Consider the following 15,394-nt stretch of genomic DNA (forward strand, 5'->3'; position numbering starts at 1 on the left):
TTTAATATTTTGTCCATGTAGGCTTTCTTTTTTCTATGATCTCTTTGATCTCAACATACCTAGTGGTTGTATTGCCAGGACAAAGGATATTCAGAGTTTTATAGCCCTATGTATTTATTTCAAAATTGTTTTCCAGAGAAATTGGACCAACTGTCAATTCCACCAATGGCTACAGTATTATTTTAATTCTGAAAAAATTACCAATAATCTGGTCACTTCTGAGTTTTCTTGTCATTAGCCAATTGATTGAATCCATTTGAGTCACAATTTTGTCAGATGACTTAAGCTCATTTGATTAGAGCATAATATTAAAGATTGAAATGCAGTTTTGTGTATTGATTATCATCAAAGCAACTGTAAGAAATCTTATAAGAGACTTAAAACACAGTCGAACATCAAGTTTATAACTCTAAGACATTCACCATGAGGTAAGCTAAACTCTAGAAGAGATGGATGGATTGCAAGGGACATCAATCTAGTTGAAAATCAAAGTTTTCTGCCAAAAGAAATCAATTCATAGAAACACAGAAAGAAATCCAGATCAAGAGTAGTAAAAATTCTTAATGATTCTAAAAATTATTTACTGTCTTGGTTCCAAGGATTCTCAGAGTCTTCCCTATATACCTAGATCACACTCCCTATTTATTTCCACTTGTTCTAATCCTCTTCCTTTCAATGCCCAGATTCTCCATAGAGTTTTCCCTAACAAAATCCAATCTGCTCCATTATATTGCTTTTTAGAAATAGAAAATTTTCTTTAAATAGTATTTTGGCTATATCCTATGCATTTTGGTATGTTGTTTCATTGTTGTCATTCCCTTTAATGAATTTTTCCTATAATTTGTTCTTTGGCTCATTCATGTTTTAGGATTAGATTTAGTTTCCAAATAATATAAATCAATGATTTTAGGGTCCTTTATTAAATAAAATTTTATTGAATTATGGTTTGAAAATGATACATGTAATATTTGATTCTGCATTTGATTTTGAGGATTTTAGGCCATACATCGTTGATTTTTTTGAAGGTGTTAAGTAGAGCTAAGAGAAAGCATGTACTCTTTTAATACACATTCAATTTTCTCCAGGGATCAATCATATTTAGCTTTTTTTAAATGCTTTTCATTTCCTTAACTTCTTGTTTATTTTGTGATTAGATTTACCTAGTTTGGAGAATGGAAAGTTGGGATCCCCCTTTAGTATAGTGTTATTGTCTAGTTCTTCCTGTAACTCATTTAACTTTTCCTTTAAATATTGGATGCTATGCAATTTGATGCAGATATGTTTAGTATAATACTTCATTGTCTATGGTACCTTATGGCAACATGTATTTTCCCTGCCTATCTCTTTTAATTAGGTCTATTTTTGTTTTTGCTTTTGCTTTGAATGAGATCCTTGTTACCCCTGCTTTTGTCTTTGCCACACATATCCCTAACTGAGATATAATAGATTCTGCTCTAGCCCCTTTGGAATTTGGAATTCTATGTGGGTCTTTCTCTTTTAAGTGTATTTCTTATAAACAACATATTATTGAATTCTAGTTTTTAATTCATTATGCTGTATATTTTGATGTTTTCGGGTGAATTCATCCTATTCACAGAGTTATTATTATTAACTGTATATTTCCTTCCATTCTAGTTTCCATACACACACACACACACACACACACATATATATATGTATATATATATCCCCCTCCTTTCTCTATCTTTCATATTTTGTTTCTGACTACTACCTCTCTTAACTTGCCCTTCCTTCTTTTAGACTCCTCTTCTTTCCTTATCCATTACCCTCCTACTTTCCTCTATAGTAAGATAGATTTCTTTCCCCACCTAAGTGTGTTTCTCACATCTTCCTCAAGCCAATTAAAAAGAGAATAAAGTTCAAGCTTTGCCCGCCCCTCCATTATTAAAGCTCTTCCTTTCACATCTATTTTTATGAGATTTTCCTCCTATTCTTCCTCTCCCTTCTCTTAGTGTATCCTTCTTTATCATGCTTTAATTTTACTCTCTTATAAAATCATCCTATCATAGTCATCTCACACACTCATCTTCTCTGTCTACATGTACTGCTCCTAATTGCCCTCTCATAAAACTCTTAGGGGTTATGCATACTGTCCATCCAATAGAAATGTAAACATTTTAACTTTATTGATTCCCTTATGATTTCTTTTTTATCTTTACATTTTTATATTTCTTTTGAATCATATTTGAAAGTCAAATTTTCTATTGTGCTCTTGCCTTGTCATCAGGAGTGTTTGAAAGACCTTTTTTTCATTAAATATTTACTCCATTCCCCAAAGGATAGTACTCAGTTTTGCTTACTATGTTATTGTAGAGGTATTCCTAGCTACTTTGCGTTCCAGAATATTGTATTCTAAGTCCTCTGATTCTTTAATATGAAAGCTATTACATTTTGTTTGAGACTGGTTGTGGCTCCATAATATTTGAGTCATTTTTATGTTTTCTTATAATATTTTTCCTTTACTAGGGATCTGTGGAATATAGCTATAATATTTTTAGGAATTTTCATTTTGGGATCTCTTTCAGGAAATGTTGGTGCCTTTTCAGTTTCCATTTTAACCTTTAATTCTAGGATATTGAAGAGGTTTTCCTTGATAATTTCTTAAAATGCACCAAGGGCCTTTTTTTATTAGAGTTTTCAAATTTTTCTCTTTTTGAACTATTTTCCAAGGAGATCATTTTTTTGGTTGACTCTCTAGGATTTTTTAAATATACCATCCTATCATCTGCAAAGAGTAATAGCTTTATTTACTCACTACATTCATAATTTCTTCAATTTCTTCTCTTATTTCTAATACAATATTGAATAGTAGTGATAATGGGCATTGGTGCTTCACTCCTGATTTTATTGGAAGGATTTCTTGCTTATATACATTAGATATACTGCTATCTGATTATTTTAGATAGATGCTATTTATCATTTTAAAGAATGTTCCATTTAGTCCAATGTTCTCTAGTGTTTTTAATAGGAATTTGTTTTGTTTTCATAATATTGAACCATCCCTGATTTCCTGGCATAAAATTACCTGGTCATAGTGTACTATTATTCTTTGGGATATATTTCAATAATTTCCTTGTTAATAGAATTTTTGCATCCATATTCTTTAGGCAGATTGGTTTATAATTTTCTTTCTCTGTTTTTTTCTCTTCCTGATTTCAGTATCAACACCATATTTATGTAATAAAAGAATCTGATAGAATTCCTCCTACAACTATTTCCTCAAATACTTTATATGATATTGGAATTAACTGTTCTTTGATTGTCTGGTAGAATTCACTTTTGGATCTTTCTGGCCCTGGCGTTTCCCCCTCCCCCTTAGGAAATTAATTGATGGTTTGTTCAATTTCTTTTCCTGAGATAAGGTCATTTATTTTATTTCCTTTTCTATTAATATTGGCAATATACTTGTATATGTTCATAATTTAATTTTAAATAAATTAGTTCACACTATCCACTATGCAAACAACTCCATATTAGGCAATTTTGAGAGTTTGAAGGAAGAGTTTCTCTGAGATTGCAATTCAGCAAATGAACATTTTCGAGACAGAGAAGCCAAGTTTGAATTTTCTGTTTCATGATCAATTCCTCAGATCTCTTTTTCTAGCATTTATTTAAAACCCTCACTACAATATTTACTATGTTGAAATGAACACATGACACAATAGGATAGGAGTAATTCAATCCCATGAATTCAAAAAGATTATTGACAAACCATATGCCTTCACTAGTCCAATTGTCTTCTAATTGGTCTTCTGCTTGAAGTTCTGCCCCATTTCAATTCATCTTTGATAAAACCCACCAATGTATGGTTTGTTTTATAAGACAAAGATCTCTCCATTTTTCCTACTCCCCAAACTCCTCCTCACATATCCACAAACTTAACATGTATTTCATGGCTTTCTATTCTATATCTAATATCCAATATAAACTTTCCTACTTGGAATTTATAGCTCTTTACTACCTATACACATCCTACCTTTCTAGTTAAAATACATTTTATTCCCCACCAGATATTCTACAGTTCAAACATACTGGATTTCTTTTTGTTCCAAGCACATAAAATTTCTCATGCCTCCATGCTTTTGCTTTGGTTGTCCCTATACTTACTAATATTACTCCTTGCCTCTAACTCATGAAAATTTTGACTTCCTTCTGTCTACCACCTACTCACATGGGACACGAAAATCACCCAAAGTACCATTGAATGCTTTATAGTTTTATTCTGTTAAAGAGTAAGGACAAGCCATGGCATAACAGGAAAAGACTCTTATCCAAGTCTACCCCAAAGTGCCAAGGTATGGCCTTGATCCAAATAGTTGTAACAAAGCAAAGAAGGTGTAACTAACAATGGTAAAGTTTAATATTTACAAGATCCAGTTTGTCCAGCATCAAGGAGTCTATTCTTAAAATTTTTCAAGCATTAAAGAGGGGGACAATCAGTTCTGTTTGCATGACAGCATCATGTTGGCTAGGAAGTGGTTCCTGCAGGTGTTTTCCATTACTCAGAGCAGCCATGGTAGGTATGAGTTGACCCGTGGTTCTGGTCTGTGCTTTTGACAGTAAGAGATTGATAGCAATAGGGTTCACCCTGAGTCCATGCACGCAAAGGACTGTTGTCATGTCAACTCCTAGCACACCGTGATTGAGTGAGATATACTCAACAGCAAGGCTTGGGGCTGGGAAACATGCTAATTCAGGAAAATGAGAGGCATTAGCAAGGGGTTTAATTTGGGGATCTTGATGCTTCAAAATGAGGCTTAATTCAAGAAGTGATCTTCTGCATAAAACCTTTCTAGCTTTCCCCAGAAGCTTGGACCTTTTGAACCTTCTATTACCTTATATGTATTTGTTTATATGTAATTATATATGTGCATGCTATCTCTTCCATTTGAACATAAGTTTTAATGATAAAGAGCTATATCATTTTTGCATTTTTCCCCAGTCAGCAACATGGCACCTAATATAAAGTAAGTGATTAATATAAGTTTGCTGATTGTTTTTTTTCCTCTGACACATGCAAGTTAAATGAGTTTGAGATCATAGAAACTCTTAGTGCTGCAGGAAATCTCTAAGATTATAATTTGCAGAGCAGTTGCCTATATGCATTAGTAGAAGGAGTTTATTTACTTGCTAAAAACTATCTATATTAATGAAATCAAAACTCTTGTCCAAATATTAAAATATTATAAAGGCAGACAAAGGAAAAAAACACCTCTCATTGCATTTAGCGTGTTTTCCAAGACAGTGAGATCTTGAGTACCTGAATCTAGTATAAAATGTATTATTATCCCAGATTTCTGTCATCTCCAAATTTGAGAATCATGTCAACCATGCTGTCAATCAAATCATTGATTAAACGATTTAAAATAGCACAGAAATGATGTCACTTTCCTTTGACATCCACAGGAGACTTTCTTAGAAGATAAAATGGGGACCAATGATTATTCTGTAGGCTGGACCAACCGACTAATATTGAATACATGCAATCATCTAGCTCATTTCATTCTATCTTGTCCACAAGTTTGCAGGAGAAATCTAGTCCTTTCATGAATAATAGAAACAATGAACAAAGTTATGGAATTGGAAAGTCAAAAAACTTGCGTAGGAAATGTAACAATTAAAGAAAAAATAGGTAGCTAAAATGAAAGAAAGTTTTAATAGTCTTCCTCTCCCACCCCAAAGAAGCATCTGAATCTTGGTAATATATAGAGAAATAACAGATCGGAAAGGTCAATTCTCATTTAGAGCCAACATTGCTATTACTACATCAGCTCTTCTGGTGGTAGGAATTCATCTAAAAACACTCCAATTGAATTTCTATCAATAGATACTCAAATTGGAACTTTATGTTAAAAGTAGGCATTAATATTTTGCAAATGTGCTATGAAATGCTAGTGACATAGCATAATCAGTAAGAGTTACAGTGTATTCGATAGCATCGTAAACCAAGGAACAGTTTTTTGACCTATAATATGTCCAAATTATTAGCAACATCATTGCCTTGCTGAAATCTAAGTTCTTTGGGGATAATGACTGCCTTCACTTATTTCCAAGATTCTTATTAAACTTATTACAATAGTCTGAGAAGTTAATTGAGAAAGAACTGGACCTGGGTGGCAAGCCACACTGTAAAGGCCATCTACTTAATGCATAGCTCACAGAAATAAGGCAAATCAGCCCAAGCATATTCTTCTTTGCAACATAATAACTTTTGAGTCCATTTTACCTAAAAGCCCTAAAGGCAGAACATAATCTCTTGTCAAAATGCTTCAATGCAGAGAAGTAAAATCATTCCAAGTATACACATGATTGAGGGAGAAAGTTAATACTTTAGACAAAATGTCTTTCTTTTGGTCTTTTTCTATCTCTTGTTTTCCCTCATTGTTTCTCACTCCTAGTTCTACTATCACTTTCTCTGCCCTGCCTCCATGCATGACTTGGCTCCGGTTGACTTGCAATAAATTCGGAAATGGGCAACATTTATTTACAGACTGTTCCACAAGTTTTTAGTTCTGACAGATATAATGTGACTGCGGATATATGGGTTCACATTTTTTCCATGATGAGAGTGATATGCACATTTATGAAAAATCCATTCCTTAAATAAACTCTCTGGAAACCTTTTTTTTAGATACCTGACTTTTTTCCTACATCTGTACATCCCTACATTTCCCTTTTATCTCTTTCATTACTAAAAACTAAACGTGCAAGGAAGAACAAGCACCACTTCAGTTCGTTGAAGTATTGTATCCGGGGTAATAGTGTTAAGTTAGTCTGGATGATGAAAATAATAGCAATGGTGGCAAAAGTAATGATGGTATTGTTTTTGGTTGTAATAGATAGACTAATATTCATAAGTATTTACAATTGTTCTCAGAGTATGTCATCAACAGGTTCAAAAATTACAAATATATTTCTTAGAATATGCAGACATTGCAACACTGAGCAACTAGCAAAGACTGACAGTAAATAGGCCTGCATAACTAATTTTTTCCAATATGATGAGAAATTATTTGCTTCCAGATGGAACTTACAAAATAGTTAAGACCCAAGAGTTGAATCAAAAAGCTTTGCATAAATGATAGCAACAGAAATTCAAACAGTAATAAGTCAACAAGAAAGGACAAAAAAATTAAGTCGGGGATATATTTCCTGAAATGGAGTAAGAGCAAGTCAGAATCCAGTCATTAGCTCCAGAACTTAAGAAAGAGATATCCTTAAGATATCACATCTTATTGACCAATGCCTGTTATGCAAGCAAAAGGAAGAGATTGTGCAACATAAAATGTGCACTCCAAAACTGTTAGCACCTACCAAATACATAAGACATGAAATGGTGGTCAAAATTATACATCAGGAGATCACTATTTTTCATAAACTAAGAGATGAAAAATCCTCATACCAAAAATAGATACCTTAAAATATTCATGAAAATTCAACAAACCATACAAGAAATATATTATTATTATTATTGTTGTTGTGAATTAAAATATTGTTAACAATCACCTATAGATAATATTGATCTCTTAAATTTATAGAAAAGCTTTAAGAAAAACCTTTTAAGAGGTTACTACGTTGAAGAAGAATAGTTAAGATTTACATAGCACTTGCTTGTATGTTAGGCACTATGATAAGTACTTTACAATTTGATCCTTGGAATATTTTCCATTTTACAGATGAGGAACTCAAACAAGAACAGGATAAGTGACTCTCCATGTAATGGTCACAGAGTTATAAGTATCAGAGGCCAGCTTCATTTTTTTCCATACAATCGTCACTAAAATTTTTAATAATCATCTTCTGACATTTTACAATCCATGTTCTTTGCTGCCTCCATTTGGTCACTTCCCCAAGATGGCAGATAATATGATATACCTGTACATGTTATAATATAATATATACTTTCACATTAATCATATTGTGAAAGAAGACACATATTACTTACATTAGGGAAAAATGATGGAGGAACTGAAATGAGGAATGATATTCTTCAATCTGGATTCAGATTCCATGACTGCCTTCTATTTCAGTACATAGGCATTTTTGTTGTGAGTCCCTTAGAATTGTCCTGGATCTTTGCATTAATCTTTCAAAGTTTATCATCATTTATTATTACTCTTACTTTGTATAACATTCTCCTGGTTTTGCACTGTTCTTATAAGTCTTTCCAAGTTTTTTTGTAATCATCTTTTTCATAATTTGTTATGATGAAATTACAATCATATACCACAAATTGTCTAGCAATTCCCCAATTGATGGACATCCCTTCCAGTTCTTTGCCAACAATTCCCCCTATTTCTGATCTCTTTAGAATACAAACCTAGTAATGGTCGAAGTCACATTTAAATTCATGACTTCACATCCACTAGGCAATCTGATATGCTTCTAAGCTCCTCAATCATAAAAACTTATGATCTTCAAATTGTTTTGAAGAAAAACCTTTCAAATTACTGAAATATAGCAGAAGAAATCAAAACTATGGTTATAGGAAGGATGAGGTAAACACATCCTTATTTTTCTGTCTTCAACTGGAATTGAAATAAAAACTCTTTCAATGAGCCTACAAAAAAGTTTACATTCAAATATTTTTATTCAGTTTTTAAAATCAACAATTTAGTCTATAATTCTATTAATCTATGGTAAATTAATCATAAGAGTATTAAGTAATGATCTGTCCTGGAAATATTTCCAAGTCCTATTTTTAAACCCTTACCTTCTGTATTAGAAATCTATTCTGTATATTGGCTCTAAGGCAACTGGGGTGAAGGGATTTGCCCAGGGTCACACATCTAGGAAGTATCTGAGGTCAAATTGAACCCAGGACTTCTTGTCTCTCAAACTACTGGCTCTTGAACCACTGAGCCACCTAGCTACACCCTCCAAGTTGATTTGAAAAAAGGAAGATCATCATCATCATCATCAATGAAACCCATGACTGTTTCATTTTGGTCTTTGTAGGCCCATCAGTTAGCATGGAATCTGGTATATAGTAGGTACTTAATAAAGGATTGTTTCAGTTATACTGTAATCATAATTATAATCATAACAACAACATATTCAATGCCTTAATGTTTTCAGAGTACTTTACATAAATTTGAAGCAGCATTGTATAGTAGATATATTAGTCTTAGAAATAAGATCGCCTGGGTTTGAATCCTGCTTCAAACATGTACTAGCTATATGAGAAAGTTTTAATGCCAGTTTCCTCAACTGTAAAAATAAAAGGTTGAAATTATAGTTTTTTAAATTTCTTCCTGTTCTTAGTCTATAACCATTCAATGCCATTTAATTCCTAGAAAAATGCTATGAGGAAGGTAAAATAATCAGCATCCCTAATATATAAATGAGAAAAATGAAACTTTAAGAGACTAAATAACTTCCTCAGTGCAGTTTTCAAAACCAGAACTTCTTGACACCAAATCTAAAACTCCCCAAGTGAGATAGAAGACACTTGCAAAACCAAATGTTAACGATGGATAAAAATATACAAGAGAGATAAATTGAGAAGATTTAGAGAAATATCTTTGGACTGAAAAAGCAATATGTTCTAAATAGATGATTTCCAAGCCATTCCCCAATTGAAAATTTGGGCAAGGGACATGAATAAGCAATTTTCAGATAAAGAAATCAAAGCTATCAATAAGCACATGAAAAAGTATTCTAAATCTCTTATGATTAGAGAAAAGCAAATCAAACTCTGAGGTACCACCTCACACCAAGCATATTAGCTAAAATGACAACAAAGGAAAGTAATAAATGTTGGAGGGGATGTGGCAAAATTAATGCATTGCTGATGGAATTGTTGATCCAAACATTCTGAATGGCAATTTGGAACTATGCCCAAAGGCTTTAAAAGACTGCCTGCCCTTTCACCAGACATATCACTGCTGGGTTTGTACCCCAAAGAGATCATAAGGAAAAAGACTTGTACAAAAATACTTATAGCCATGCTCTTTGTGGTGGCAAAAATTGGAAAATGAGGCGATGTCCTTCGATCAGGGAATGGCTGAACAAATTCTGGCATCTTTTGGTGATGGAATACTATTGTGTGGAATAATTAACTGGAGGAATTCCATGTGAACTGGAATGACCTCCAGGAAATGATACAAAGCAAAAGGAGCAGAACCAAAAGAACCTTATACAAAGAGAACTTAATACACTGTGGCACAAATAAATGTAATGGACTTCTCTACTAGCAGCAATGCAACAATCCAGGACAATTCTGAGGGACTTGTGAGAAAGAATGTCATTCCCATCCAGAGAAAGAACTGTGGGAGTAGAAACACAAAAGAAAAACAGTCATTTCATCACATGGGTTGATAGGGATATGATTGGGGATGTAGACTCTAAGAGATAACTCTAATGCAAATAATATGGAAATAGGCTTTGATCAATGACACATGTAAAACCCAGTGGAATTGCTCATTGGCTATGGAAAGGGGAGGTGAGAGGAGGGGAGGGAAAGACCATACTCTAAATTAATTAATTAAATAAAACTTTTCAGTTAAAAAAATAAAATAGATGATTTCCACAACATCCCAGATAAGAAATCCTTTAGTCTTTGCTTAAATTCCTAAAGTGACCTGAAACTTACTAATTCAAAAATAGTACATTGCACTTCTGGACATTTCTAATTATTAAATGGCCCTTTTTAAATATTAAGCTGAAATCTGTCTTCCTCCAAAAAACCTCACTGGTTATAGGCTCAACAAAACAAAGCTTCATTTTGGAGACTTATATACACCATGAAAAAATGTAAAAATTACTTTTAAATTTTAAAAACCTTTTTTTTTTTAAATGCTGCTTCCAGTTTATATAGTTTTACATTAGTCAACTTTCTGAAACATTAACTTTTCCATGAGAACACAAAGAGATTAGGACCCAAGTCTTTAGCTTCAAGTTTTGTTGTAGCTCAGTCATTTTGGTTATGTACAATTCTTTATGACCCCATCATTTTTGACAAAGATAGTACCATGGTTTCCAGCTCATTTTACAGTTGAGAAAACTGAGGCAAACAATGTTAAAAGACTTGCTGAGCATCACAGAACTAATAAGTATCTGAAGTCACATTTGAACTCAGATCTTTCTGACTCCAGGCTGAGCGATCTATCTACTACACTATTTATCTGTCCCTCTTTTCACTATACTTCTGTCCTTCTTGCAGTCAACATTTACTTTTCTTCTCTTTTTGTTGTTACAATCCCTATTTTCAGTGCTATCCATTTTAGTATTCAGTTATATGTTTTTGTGATTATTTTTTACTGTTACAGGTGTATGTTTATTCATATCCCCAATAAACATACACCTGTAACAGGTGTTTATAACAGAATCATGTTTGTTTCCCTATGTCTTACGATATCATACTCAGTAGGATCTGTAACTGGCATTTGCTACATACAAGGCAAGAACAATAAACCATGTTGTACACGGAAATGTTTAGAGGCAGTGAGTGATACTGTAGCTGGAGTACTGGATCTGGAGGCAGGAAGATCTGAGTTCTAATCCAATCTCAGATCTTTATTATTTGTCTGAACTTGGGAAAGTCATATAACTTTTGTGTGACACAGTTGTTTTCAATTGTGTGATGGAATTAATAATAGCCTATACCACAAAGAGTTGCTGTGAGAATCAAATAGGAAAATATTTGTAATGTGCTTAGCACAGTGCCTAGCAATATTAAGCACTTTAAATATTTGTTCCTTTCCCTGTGAAATGAAATGTATTCCAAGTGAAATGAAATGTATTCACCATCAGTTGAAGTGCCTGACTATGAGAAACAAATATGCATTATAGTGAGTGGAGAAAATTGTTAGAATTGAGGGTGAGAGAAAGAAGCAGTGAAAGGTTATTGAGAGGGTCATCACAGTCTGCTTTTTGGTAGCTTCTTATTTTCATTGATAATAAAAGCTAGCAAGATAATGTATTCTCTCTATATTTTTCTATTCTGATAAAAAACCTATAAGTGATATTTCCCTCTAAATCTTTACCTTTAAATTTAGTCACCTTGAGTCAAAGGCCTGATCATCTCACCCTAGTTATGGATAGGAACACCATTCTAGATTCATTACATATAATTTACATATATTTGTTGACTTCACTTGAAAGGGTTTCAATTTCAGCCCTGTTTCTTGCAGAGAGGTTTGCCACCCCATTCCTGGTTTCAGCCCTGCTGAAGTGGACATTATGTCCATTTCCCCAGGAATTGTTTTAATGAGTGCCTGAGAGAGCAACATGTTTAATGATCTTGTCAGAAACTTCCTGCATATTTTACACAGTTTGGGAAATGAAGAGTAATGAATGCTACAGCTGAGGACTGAGCTTCAGTAATGACATTTCAAGCCGAGGGACTAGATTCACAAGAGTTCTGTACTTCACTGATCAAGTGCACGGCTCCAATCTCTTGTTAGAAAGGGAATTATTCCAGGTCTCATTAGCTCTACTTTTGTTGCCTGTCAAGAGTCCTCCCCTCTCATGAGGGTCCAGGTCACACAAACACAGCCATAACAAGGGAGTAAATGGCAACTCAACCTGACCCATCTTGATGAAGGACCTGGACTTTGGTAATGGAGTGTTTATTTCCCCACTGTCATTTTGTGCTTGTGAAGCATGGATGAGTTTCATATGGGTAGCATTCTGTGCCTTCGCTCTTGTTTTTATCATGTTCCCCTAAACAATATTTACAGACCTCACATAGAACAAACTTTTGCAGTACATATTGACTAGATTTACTGACTAGATTCATGGGTTTTGATTATGTCTGACAAATTCTACACTGATAAATTTCTACTATATATGTACTGCTTATACAGTCCAAAAAATTATTTTTATATATACTATGTGTATGTATGAATGTATGTCTATATATTGTGGGTTTTGAAGTGTTGTGGCTGGAGGAACTACATCCCCCAGCATGTCCCCAGGGGTCCCTACCCCTTGATTCCTGGGGTGGGATTGGTCTTGAATGAACCAATCCTGTGCTAGGGGGAGCTCACACCCCCTACTTACGGTGTGGGGGTGGGGAGAGACTTTGATTCAAGTCGAGAAAGGAAGTTAATTTCAGCTGGGCGAAACTGGTTTTTCTTACTTTATTAAAGTTAATAATATAAAAGGGTTATTTTTTTATTTTAATCATTTCAGTCTATGTATGAGTATATCTATACATACATACACACATGTATGTACATATAAACCATTGGGGATGTGTACCTTGTGTGCACATGAATTTGTGTACATAACATACACATGTCTACATGTGCATAGTATATATACACACAGGTAACTAATTATATGTTAATATTTCATCCACATGTACATATGTGTAAATATCTGCATTTATAAATATATATACATATGCAATGTACATTTGCAGACATATTATTAGTGTGCATATATTATATAAATTCACATACATGTATATGCAAGGATATCAACGTTCCATTTATAGAATGCATATTCTATAAAAAAATATTTCACACTGTGAAAATATATTTCAAAGCCTACGTGCACATATATGTGAGTAAATATCCATGCCTAATACACATAAATATATATATATGTATGTATGCACATATATATGTATATACATGTACATACAGATATGTGTATAAGCATGCATGTGCATTTATTCCTATATACATTGTACATGTGGGCATCTAGGTGGCATAGTGTATAGACTTCTGGGACTGGAGTCAGGAAGAGTCAACTCCTTTGAGTTCAAACCTGGCTTCACAAATTTACTAGCTGTATGACCCTGAGAAAGTCACTGAACACTCTGCTCTGCTTTCCTCATCTATGAAATGAGCTCCCGATGAAAATGGCAACCTCCTCTGGTATTTCTACCAAGAAAACCCAAAATGAGGCCAGAGAGTCAGACGTGACTGAAAAACGTGAGAACAATGAGAATGCTGTACGTGGGTTGTGTATATCTCCTAATGATTCCATTCCATTGCTGAGATACAAAGGGAAGGCATAGAAAGAAGGAACAGTCAGAGTCAAGATCTCACTGATGCTTCCATTGTGTATGTCTAGGGGAAATATATGGACATAATAGAAACCTATCACAGCATATGAGAGGGAGGTCTGTAGTGGAAGAACAAGCAAGTGGGAGAGTTTGAGGATTAATCTGTGGAGAAAGCCTCATACTATATAACCTGACTATAAGCACCAAAGTCCAGGACAGTAAACACATGCATTCTATATATATCACATCCCCACCTCCCCCCCCACACACACACACACGACTCTAATTTTTGAAGATAGGTTTTCATTCTCTCTGCTGACTGAGGAAGGAAGGGAGATAATATATTATTGAAAACATTTTATACCATGGTAAATTCTTCATACTTATGTTCATGTCCAGATGGATATTTGAAGGGGAGGAAAAGCAAATTTTCCTTTGGAATTATAGCCTTTAAAACAAAACCATTGCCCAAGGGTATTATATATTCCTTCTCTGAACATAGCTGGTTTCTTAGGTTATTTGACTCCTAATAAACACAGAACTTTTCTTTTGTTAATTTTGCAGGTTTTTAGGATGGGACTACCATCCTAAAAAGCCTAGCCTATTAATATTGAGCATCCTAGGGAAAATGGCCATCCCACCAGGCATTTCATAGCTGGGATTGGGGGATAGCACCAAGTTTGATAGTGAGATTTCAATATGTCTTTCTAAGAAAAGCAAATGAACATTTTTGAGACAGAGAAGCCAAATTTGAATTTTCTGTTTCATGAGAGCTAATGTTTGTTTAGCACTTGAAAGTTTGCAAAATGCTTTCCATTCATTATCTCATGTGACCCAGAAACTAAACCCATCAGTGTACTGCTGAGGTTATTTCTATTTCACAGATGTATAAACTCAGGCACAAAGGGTTAAGTGGGTTGATTTCCTACTGTAAAGCACTAGTCAGTGTCTAAAGCAGAAATGGAATGTTGATCCTCCTAAGTGAAGGTCCGGCACCTCACCTATCAGGCAAGTAATTTAGAGCTGACTTAAATAAGAAAGAAGGAAATAAGCATTTAATGGCACATAATATATGCCAGACATTGTTAAATGCTTTAAAAATATCTCATTCAGTCCTCACAAAACCCTGTAAGGCAGATGCTATTATTATCTCTTTTTTACAGATAAGGAAAATGTAGAAGGGAGAAGAAGATAAGTGACCTTACCCAAGAATAAGTAATAAGTGTCTGAAGCTATATTTAAATTTGAGTTTTCCTGATTCCAAGTTCAATATTAAATCCACTGTGTCACTTATATGCTTCTACAATTAGCATATATCACATCCTATATCATGTAACATAATGTAATACTATGATATGATGTAATACAATATAAGAAATGATATGATAGAATATAATATAAAACATAACTATA

Source organism: Gracilinanus agilis, chromosome 2 (genome assembly GCF_016433145.1).
Source record: "Gracilinanus agilis isolate LMUSP501 chromosome 2, AgileGrace, whole genome shotgun sequence".
Classification (NCBI taxonomy): domain Eukaryota; kingdom Metazoa; phylum Chordata; class Mammalia; order Didelphimorphia; family Didelphidae; genus Gracilinanus; species Gracilinanus agilis.